This window comes from Mandrillus leucophaeus, unplaced genomic scaffold, assembly GCF_000951045.1.
Source record: "Mandrillus leucophaeus isolate KB7577 unplaced genomic scaffold, Mleu.le_1.0 Scaffold397, whole genome shotgun sequence".
Lineage (NCBI taxonomy): Eukaryota > Metazoa > Chordata > Mammalia > Primates > Cercopithecidae > Mandrillus > Mandrillus leucophaeus.
Genome location: NW_012104220.1, coordinates 2,185,856 through 2,197,124, shown reverse-complemented (window position 1 = coordinate 2,197,124; position 11,269 = coordinate 2,185,856). Strand labels below are relative to the sequence as shown.

The window sequence follows — 11,269 nt, the reverse complement described above, 5'->3', positions numbered from 1 at the left end:
CGCCGCCTCCGTCTGCCTGCTCCCGGGCTCCAGGCCCAGCGCGCCCAGATGCCGGGCGGGACCCCTCCACCCGTTGCTGGAACACCAACAGCAGTCTTGGAGCCTCTGGGCGGGAGGAACTGGGGCCTCCACCGACACCTGCTTCTTCCCTCACCTCGCAGCCTCCCACACCTGTTGGTCTGACCTCTGCCCCGCCGCCGCCACCGAGTAACCTAAGGCTTTTGGCCTGATTCGAGCTCACTGTGTCTAAACCTCTAAATGCGGTGCGAAAAAATCCTGGGGAATGTGCCATGGCAAAGCCTGGGCATTTCAAGTGCTTTTCTGGATTCTCATCAATTCCTCTTTACAGGAATCTTTATCCGGAATTCAGCTAGTCCCAAACCCCACGTGGTGTTGCTCTGCTTGTGTTTTTGAATCCAGGGGCCTCTTTGAATCAGAAGCCCTTTGTATAGAGATAAGTATCCTTCAGGCCAGAAGCAGCCTCCACTTTTTTCGCAGTCCCATTTCCTACCCAACGCTTTCTTCTGAGTTTTAAAGGCATTCGATAGAGAAGGGGTTGGAAACAGAACCTTCGTCCCCCGCCTGAGCGCCTCGGAGACTAGATATCTTCCAAACATCATCTCATTTACTTCCCTGAAGTTACTACTAGGTAGATTTCATGTCTGTTGAGAGGTGAGAAAGCTGAAACTTTGAGACTTAAGAATCCTGGCCGAGGTCACCCTCCTCCGAAGCTTCATCTCTTGCCACCACTTTCTGGTGCACACCTAGGACAGATTTCAATCCCTGAGATCCCAGGATGAAAACTATGTTCGCCAAATACCAGCTACAGTGCCAGAAGAGATCATGGAACAAGGTGTGGCAACCTGCTTGAGAAGAGGAGCCAAAACATCATAGTTGAACCGTCCTGCAATAGAAGTGAGTAAGGTGAACCAGGTGTGGTGGCTCATGCCTGTAATCCCAGCACTTTGGGAGACCGGAGTGAGAGGATTGCTTGAGGCCTGGAGTTCAAGAACAGCCAGGGCCACATAGCAAGAGCCTGTCTCTATTTAAAAAATCCAGTTTTTTTACATTTAAAAAAAAGAAGTAAGGCAACTTGAACCGGAAGTGCACAAAACTGCTATCAACTTTGCAAGGCTTTTCCCAATGACTTTGAGGGATGGAACCTGAAGGAAGGGGGAGGAGGCAAATAGGGAGGAAAGTGAAATGATTTATAAATGACTTGCTAATTTCATCCAAAGGGAGTAATGATAATTAGGGCATTCTTCCCACACGAAGATGACACAATTGACCCACTATCACTGAGGCAAGCAGTTTGGGCTGTTTTTCCAGTAGTATGACAGTGATGGTGTGTCAACCACAGGACCTCACCCACATTTCTATGGGACCTAGGAGTGTGGGAAATAACAGCCAGATTTGAGGTACAAATCCTGGTGCCCAGCCTGCAGAGCCTTTTTGCAGCAATCTAAGCCTGACTGCTCCTGTTGTATGGTCAAAGTCATTTTAATCTACTTTAGCTTATTCCTTGTAAAATGTTCAAGAATTGTATTTTGTCTTGAAAACTATGAATTTTATTGTTTATGGGGCGTTATTTTTTAAGGATTACAGGATTTTAGTTTTGGATGATGAAAAAGTTTTGAAGATGGATAGTGACAATGGTCACACAACATTGTAAATGTATAATGCCATCGTACACTTACATGGCTTTAAAGTAAACATGAAATTTTCTACATTTGTTTGTTTGGTCAACTGTTATCCTCCCTAAGGTACTTGAAGTTCTTTCTGACATTGCCACTGGCACTTACTATTTAAATATTGTTGGTCCTCTTGGATTCCATCAGTACTCCAGAGGCTTCCTTCATTTCGAATTTAACTGATTGTGTAGGAATACGTAATGCTGTTGTTAGCACTAGGGAACGTATCTGAGTCGCATTCACCGAAGTGTGTTAGCAGCAGCAAAGCTGTATGGGTCTGCAGCAACCTCAATTCTTGCCTCCTCCAAAGAAAGAATTCTACCAAGAGGCTTAAGGCAGAGGGAGAGACCAAGGCAAGTTTTAGAGCAAGAGTGAAAGTTTATAAAAAGTTTTAGAGCAAGAATGAAATGAAGTAATGTACACTTGGAAGAGGGCCAAGCGGGCAACTTCATAGATTCAAGTGTGCTGCTTGACCTTTGACTCGGGGTTTTATACATTGGCATGCTTCCAGGGGGTTGTGTCCCTTTTCCCCTGATTCTTCCCTTGGGGTGGGCTGTCTGCATGTGCAGTGGCCTGCCAGCACTTGGGAGGGACGACATGCTCAGTGTGTTAACTGAAGTTGCACGCATGCTCACTTGAGGCATTCTACCCTTACTAGTCAAGTGTTCCTAGAGGAAGGTCATATATGAGTACTAGTTAAATGCCACTATTTGGCTCTTGGTGCACACCTGTGAGCCCACTCGCCCGACTCCTAAGATCTTATCCAGAAGCTGCTGATCGCCAGTTTTAGGTATTTTCTGTCCATTGGGAGACTGCCTTTCCCTGGTGCCGGCTGTGACCAATTATTATTTTAGAGAGACAGTTTAACAACTGCCTGACCACCTGATGGTTGCCTGACATTCCTTGTGGGAGCGAGGAGCCCTCTCCTGCTCTGCTCACGTCTGACTACCTACTGTGACACTATGGAATAAAATGAGAAAAACTTAAAATTTGGGACAATTTTAACAGCTTTATTGAAGTATAATTGATATAACAAAATATATTTAAAGTGTTCAGTTTGATACACATATATACACATAGATACACCTATTTAAAAACCCATCACCACAACAGACAAAGGACATATTCATCACACCCAAAAGTTTCCTCATGTAACCCCTCCCTCCCAGCCTTCCTTACCTCTCCACCCCACCAGGCAACCCCTGATATGCTTTATGTAACTATACATTAATTTGTATTTCCTAGAATTTTATATAATTGGAATCACACATTGTATACTCTGTTTTATCTGACTTCTTTCACTCAGCAAAATTATTATGAGATTCACTGATGTTGTAGCATGTATCATTAGTTCATTCCTTTTATTACTGAGTAGTATTCAACTGTAGGGATACACCAGTGATTTTGCCCATTCCCTTATTAATGAACATTTTGGTTGTTTCCAGATTTTGGCTATTGCAAATAAAGCTGCTATGAACATTCATGTACAAGTCTTTGTATGGACATATGCTTTCATTTCTCTCCCATAAATACCTATAAATGGAATGGCTAGATCATGTGAAAGATGTATATTTCACTTTTTAAGAAACTACAAACTTTTTCCAAACTAATTGTACCATTTTACATTCCCACCAGTGTGTATGAGAGTTCCAGTTCCTCTGCTTCCTCACCAACAGTTGGTAGGCCAGTCTTTTTAAATTTAGTCATTCTTATACATGTGGAGTATGGTATCTCATTATGGTTTTAATTTGAATTCCCTTAATTTGATGCCCTTAATACGTAATGATGTTGAGCATCTTTTCATGTATTTATTTGCCATCTGTGTATCTTTTTCATGAAATGTTTGTTCAGATCTTTTGCCTACTTTTTATTGAATTGTGTGTTTTCTTATTATGGTATTTAACTTGTCACTGTTAGGATACATTTCAAAAATCCTGACCAAGTTCTAACACTAGAATGTGTCAGCAAATGCTCAGTTTAAGTAAAATGTCACATTACAAACTAACTACCAGGGTGTGGCCCAGCAATCTTAAGTACTTTCCCTGGAACCTTCTGTAATATGCAGAACACTTTGAATTGAAATAAATGCTGTTACGGAGGTCAACTCAACCTTTCCAAATTTTTATTATTTAAAAGCAGTTGGAGAGTTGTAGAAAAGTATTTTTTCATAGAGGCAAATTTGTGGGTCATGTTGCCATACATCTTGCCACGAAAATAATAATATAAAGTGTTTTGGAGAATACACCCTGAAAGTCTGTCAGAGGCATGTGAACCAAAGCAACTCCATCTTGAATAGGGACTAGGTGAAATGAGGCTGAGACCTGCTGGCCTGCATTCCCAGACAGTTAAGGCATTCTAAGTCACAGAATGAGCTGGGAGGTCGGCACAAGATACAGGTCATAAAGACTTTGCTGATAAAACAGGTTGCAGTAAAGAAGTGGGCCAAAACCCACCAAAACCAAAATGGCGGCAAGAATGACCTCTGGTCATCCTCACTGCTACACTCCCACCAGCGCCATGACAGTTTGCAAATGCCATGGCAACATCAGGAAGTTGCCCTATATGATCTGAAAAAAGGAGGCATGAATAATCCACCCTTTGTTTAGCATATCATCAAGAAATAACTATAAATATGGGCAACCGGCAGCCCAAGGGGCTGCTGAGTCTGGAGTAGCCATTTTCGTATTCCTCCTAACAAACTTGCTTTCACTTTATAGACTCACCCTGAATTCTTTCTTGTGTGAAATCCAAGGACCCTCTTTTGGGGTCTAGATCAGGACCCTGTTCCTGTAACAAGTCCACAATGCCAGAGAATTAAAGAGAACCACAAAGGCGTGGATAAGTTACGGTAAAGGCAGAAGGGACCCTAAAAGGCTCAGAGGCTAAGAGACTTTTAAGCACCTGCTATGTGCTGAGCACTATTAGAGGCACATAACAGGCAGTGAAATCAAAATTCACCCAAATAGGGGCATTTTGAGAGTGAAAGGGCACTATTAATGTTTTTTTGTTTCAGGCAGTCCTGATAAAGCCGCTTCATAGTGTGCTCATTTCACCCTCAAAAGTGTCCCATTGAGATGCTAAATCACAGTCACCCCACTTACAGGCATCACTTGCAATAACCCAATAATCTATTCCTACTTTATAATCAAAAACTAAGGTTTAGTAGGGTACACAACTCGGTCAATGTCAAACAGTTAATAGAGAGCAGAGTTGGGATTTGAAACCAGGCCTGGTTTAGAATGATTGCTCAACAAACCAGCTTCCCAGACCCCTGAAGAATCTGAAGTCACCCTTTTTTGAGAGGGCAAGGGGGGATGCTTTATGGAATTTATTATAAACATGCCCCTGGCCTGGCACAGTTGACTCACGCCTGCAATCCCAGCTCTTTGGGAGGCAGGTGGATTGCTTGAGGCCAGGACTTCGAGACCAGCCTGGGCAACATGGTGAAACCCCGTCTCTACTAAAAATACAAAAAGCCAGCATGGTGGCACACACTTGTAAGTCCCAGCTACTCAGGAGGCTGAGGTGAGAGAATCGCTTGAACCCAGGAGGTAGAGATTGCAGTGAGCCGAGATCGCACCACTGCACTCCAGACTGGGAGACTGCACTCCAGGAGAGTGAGGCTGTGTCTTAAAAAAAGCCCCTATCCTTTACATCTTTTTCTTTATAATAACAACTTTGTATTGGATTTGACAGTGATCCGTTGTTGTTGCCCATCTTCATTTCAAATCAGTTTTTCCAAAAGACATGTGAGCAGCCGAATAGAAGAGATGCATAGGGTGAGGTATGGGAGAAGGGGAGTAGAACTGCCATGGCCTCTCTGTCACGCCTCACTTCAGGAACCTCTGTGGGTTCAGCTGTCTGGAAGCTCCCTGAAATTGCTCTTGTAAGGCACATCTGCTCCTTTTTCCCCTCCCATTCGAGAGTGCTCACCAATTATTCCAGGTAATACTATTAGTACATCAATCGTGCACCACCTTTTCCACCAGAGGCAAGCATGTGGCGGACTTTTCAAAGGGATTACCTTATCCCCCGCTAGGCCCAGTACTGGGCCCAAGGAGGCACATGACCCAAACAGGACCCACCACAGTTCTTTATGGTAAACAGATATGGAAGCTGAAAACAAAGTCAAACTGACTTAGACAAAAAGTGGACTTTAGTGGTTCATGTGACATAAAAGTCAAGGAGATGTAGCATTGGGCGTGGCTAGATTCAAGGACTCAGTCAAAGGCTTGACAAACCAGTATGTCTCCACATACCTTTTCTCTTCTGCTAACTCCCTCAGCCCTACCCACCGGGGGTGAAATTGACCACCGGAAGGTCCAGGCTTACATCCTAACCTTCTAAGTGAAAAACTTCCCAACAGTTCTAACAAAAGTCGCAGAATTGAGTCTCATCGGCTTGGGGTCACCTGCCGATTTCCATGCTAATCACTGCGGCTACCGGGAGGAAGGCCCTGCTGGCGGGTCAGAGTATGTGCCTGAGGCAGGCGTGGAGGTAAGTTGGCAGCTCGGCCAGCACCACAGGAGCTGAGAGAGGGAAGATGCGCAACCTCAAAGGAAAACAAGGGAAAAGATGCTGGCGGGACAAATAAAGATGATGCCCACTGCACAAGCTCTTCTCTCTCCAGTCTGTATTGCAAGGCCGCTCACTTCCACGGGCCTTTTTAGAGTCCTGCACTTGATTTTTTTATCCGTTGTTTTTTATTTTTATTTTTCTCAAGGAGGGTTCTTAAACTCGTATAAGCTTCAGGCCCCTCAAAATCTGAAGCTATCCTACAAGAGAGTCACTCAGAATATCTACCTCCCTCTTATCAATTTAGGAACCAAGTCTTGTCAATTGCTCAACTACATTGCCTTTCGTCCACTCCTAACAGCTTGAAACTGAGGTTCTTATTGCCAGAAAATGGCATCCTGCCCTAGCCTTTTCCTTCTGATTCATCTCCAAAGCCTTACAGCAGGGCAGTTCCTTAAAAAATTAAAAACACCATTATCATGCACCTCTAGGAATATACCCAACCTAATTGAAAGCAGGGTCTGAAAGAAATGCTTGCATACCTTTGCTCACAGCAGCAGAGTTCACAGTAGCCAAGAGGTAGAAGCAACCTGTGTCCATCAGTGGGTGAAAAAGAAAACTAGAAGTAGTATATACATGCAACTGAATGTTATTTCCCTAAAAAGGAAAAAATTCTGACATATACTGTAACAGAGATGAACACCGAGAACATTATGCTAGTTGAAATAAACCAGTCATAGCAGGATAAATATGGTGTGATTCCATCCTACTATACTATGTAGTATTCCAAATACTGCACGATTCAGCTAGGGGATGAAGAGTCCAGGTAGTGGGGAGTTACTGTTTAATAGCTACAGAGCTTCAGTTTTGCAAGATGGAAAGGGTTCTATGGATGGATGGGTGGTGATGGTAGCACAACAGTGTGAATATACTTAATGCCACTGAACTGTTCACTGAAAAATGGTTAAGATAATAATTTTTATGTATATTTCACCACAATTTTTAAAAATCTGATGCTTTAATAGCTTTTCTACATATGCATGGGATCATAACTACCTTACTTAAAAGTCTAGTGGCTCTTCATTTGGCCACAGGCCAAGCCCAAGCTCTTTGACTTACAGAGTTGCTATAATGATGATTTTTAAAAATCATATATGCAAAGTACTTAATTATGCCACAGTGCCTGACACAGGGTAATTTCTCAATAATTGGGTGTTAGTAGCATGATTGTTACTAAGACTATTATCTGGCCTCTCCCTACTCTCCAATCTTGTCTTCCATCACTTCCAACCTTGTGCTTTAATTCTAGAAACAGCCCCGAATTGGCCATGCTGTTTTACACTGAGGTATCTTTGAATATGTTGTTTTCTCTGCTTCTATGTGTTAACATTTATTCTTCAAAATTGAATTCAGATATCACCTTTCCCAGAAGGCTTCCTTGTCTCACAAACCTCCATGAGATTTATTCGGCCCCTTTTCTGTGTGTCCCTTCTATTTTGTAAATGTTCCTATTGTTGCTGCTGACACAGTGTCGTGTAATTTATTTGTTTACATGCCCCTCTCTAGTCTGAGAGCAGATTTAGGGCAGAAAACGACGCCTTCTTCACTGCATCATTCCCTGGGATCTTATATTGAATCTGGCATAAAGTTGATGTTCAACAAATGCTTGTCTGATGAATAATATGATGAGCACTTAGTCATTTTTACAAATCTTATCCCATTTAATCTTCAAAATTACAATTAGAAGGAAATATTATTGTCCTCATTTTTTTTTTAGAGGAAGAAACCAAGGCTCAGAGAGGTTAGTGACTTGTTTAAGGTCACACAGCACTAAGATCAGAATTAGAGTTTAGGGTTTTTTTTTCTGCTTCTGAAACCTATGTTTTTCTTGGCACATTATGTCATTATATATCTGTATTTCCTCAGACAGGAAGTGTAGAGAACACAGAAAAGCAAGAGTTAGATTCTGGGGTGGCTGAGAGATTCGGAGAAAAAGAAAAAGAGAGTGAGTAAAACCACAAACAAGTACAAATCATACTAAAATGAACTCAGCAAACAAGGAAGACGAAAGTTTTTAAGGAAAAAGGTGAACAAACATACAAGCTAAGTGCAGAAAGGAAAAGAGCCTTTTATTTTTCAATATGGTCCTTCTCATGGAGAAGCCTCAAGGCCACAGCTCCAGTAGAAATCACATTTTGGGGTAAGGAAGAGTCGGTGAAGACATGGAGGGAGCAGATTTAGAAAACCATCTATAAGGCCGGGTGGCGGTGGCTCATGTCTGTAATCCCAGCACTTTGGGAAGCCAAGGAAGGTGGATCACTTGAGCCCAGGAGTTTGAGACCCACTTGGGCAACATGGCGAAACCCCATCTCTACTAAAAATACAAAAATTAGCCAGGCATGGTGGTGTGTGCCTGTAGTCCCGACGATTACTTGAGCCAAAGATGTCAAGGCTGCAGTGAGTAGTGATCCTGCCACTCCACTCCAACCTGGGCAATGGAGCGAGATCCTGTCTCAGAAAAACCAGAAAGAAAGAAAAACCATCTACAGTGGAGGGAAGCTGAGAAGGGGGCAGTCCTTAACAAGTAGATAGCTGGGTTGAGAGAAGCAAAGGCGAATTTATAGAGTTACTAAAGGCAGGGGCCAGGAGAGCTGAAGAGATGAGAGTTCTGGGAGTGGAAGGGACTAGCAGGAGCTGAGGGAGTGAACTGCTCGTTCTGGACATGGGGAAGGAAGACAGACCACCTCTCCCTTTAAAACTCCTCCTGCCACTTTCTCTTTCTCATGATAGCTGTCCTTTCTCTCCTCATTCGCATATTCATTTATTCTCATGATAGCTGTCCTTTCTCTCCTCATTCCCATATTCATTTATTCTCATGATAGCTGTCCTTTCTCTCCTCATTCGCATATTCATTTATTCTCACTCATTCCCATATTCATTTATTCTCACTCTCTCTCTTTCTCTGTGTGTGTGTGTGTTGTTTCTTCTCTCTCCTTGCCTTATTCCTGCTTGAAACAATTGGGAATACCTCACTGATTTTATCTATTGTCATTCAGGTTCAAAGACATTGCTGATTCTCTAAATTTGTTGTTAACAATAAAACACAGTGTTTTGACAGCAGCCACAGGACTTGGCAGTCCCAAAAGGGAATTCTGGAAGAGAGGAGAGGGCCCGGTCAGGGCTGTCTTTTCTGGAGCTCATAACCTTCACAAGACTTTTATGCAATTATTTTTGTGTGTGTATGTACTCACCTACATTTTTGGGGGGACAGGATTCTACATTTATTTATTATCAAAGGGAAAGAGGATCAAAAAGTTCCAGGCCCCACTGCCTTTTGTAATACCTCTGTCAAATACAGGTGCTCAGTTTTAGCTTCTTTATAATAATTTGTGTTCTTGATTTCGGTAAGGATACAGCTTAAAAGCTTTTATTTGTAAGAAGTAGGGTTAACATCAAGAATCTCAACTCAGCAATCTTTTGAAATGCAGAATGACTCACATTCCAGTGTCACATTCCAGTCTTTGTTGCTTATCAAAAACCTTAGATAATTTAAGATGGTATCAAAATACTAATGCAGTTTAATTCCTTTGTAAACAGTGTTCACTCTGAAACGACCCTATTGAAACGCAATTCCTTTTCACTACTTGAGGCAGTGGGAATAAAGTTTATTAACGGTCTAAATTTCATCACGTAGCACTGTTCTGACAAAGGAAAGTATTTCCAGATTATGCTGAAAGTTGCTTAGCACCTGTTTCTTAAAATAAATGTGTTTACTTTTTGGTAATGAAGACGCTTGGAAAATAGACATTTATTTCCATAGTATTAAAAGCATTGGCCAAGTGCAATGGTTCCCAGGCGGGAGGATCACTTGTGGTCAGGAGTTCAACACCAATCTGGGCAACATAGCAAGACCCCATCTCTACAAAAAAATTTAAAAATTAGCCATACAGTTACAGTGAGCTATGATCATGCCATTTTACTCCAGCCTGGGCAATAGAGCAAGATTCTGTCTCTAAAAATAAGTAAGTAAATAAATAAATAAATACACTAATATAGTAACAGAAAACTCAAGTAACATAATTTTTTTTAAAGTTCCCATTAGATGATTCACTTCAGGAGGGCAGGAACCATTCTGTTCAACATTGTATCCCCCACACTTTGTACATAGTAATCATTCAATAAATGTTCATCTTGTTAAAATAATTAATTGAGAAGCAGTCCGCTGAGACAGCACCAGTGCCTCAGCAAACTAAAACCCGACTCAATGTAAGCACTAAAATGAAACAAACTTAACCAATTAGAAATCACCAAATAACTTCTAGATAAGGCCAAAGGGACTTTTCACTTTAACCTGTCTAATTTTTTTTTTTTTTTTTTTGGCCTTGCTTTTACAAACACCTTATAAATGTTTCACCTCATGCTCCCTGGGTGGAATGCTGAACCCCTTGCCAATCTGTACTGCCCAGTTCGTGAACTGCTGTCTCCCCAGATAAACTCTGTAACATTTTAATGTGCCTAAGTGTATCTTTTAACAATCTACTAAATGAATATCAAATAAGTTGATAACAATATCCTATCATGCTCTAAAGCATCTTTAGAGGCATATCATTTGGTGAACTTTATTTCATGAAATTGACTTATTCACTGTTGAGAGCCAGCCCTGCACGGGGCTCTTCCAGGCCCTGGGAATACAACGGTAAGTGAGAGGGTTAAGATCCTTCCCGGCCGGGTGTGGTGGCTCACACCTGTAATCCCAGCACTTTGGAAGGCCGAGGTGGGCAGACCACCTGAGGTCAGGTGTTCGAGATCAGCCTGACCAACATGAAGAAACCCCGTCTCTACTAAAAATACAAAAAATTAGCTGGGCGTGGTGGTGCATGTCTGTAATTCCAGCTACTCGGGAGGCTGAGGCAGGAGAATCACTTGAATCTGGAAGGTGGAGGTTGCTGTGAGCCGAGATCATGCCATTGCACTCCAGCCTGGACAACAAGAGTGAAACTGCATAAAAAAAAAAAAAAAAAAAAAAAAAATCCTTCCTTAGGAGCTTTTGGTCTAGTAAGGGG

At 42.2% G+C, this 11,269-nt stretch overlaps 1 long non-coding RNA gene across 1 annotated transcript in view; it reads left to right on the top strand.

Moving 5' to 3' along the window:
* The first annotated feature begins 6 nt into the window (after positions 1-6).
* The window catches only part of LOC105547785, a 36,423-nt gene continuing 25,160 nt past the window's right edge, over positions 7-11,269 (top strand). Inside the window, exons 1-2 of the long non-coding RNA XR_001007274.1 lie at positions 7-915; positions 4,409-4,523. This is a non-coding gene — a long non-coding RNA (uncharacterized LOC105547785). The remainder of the gene's footprint in view (positions 916-4,408; positions 4,524-11,269) is intronic.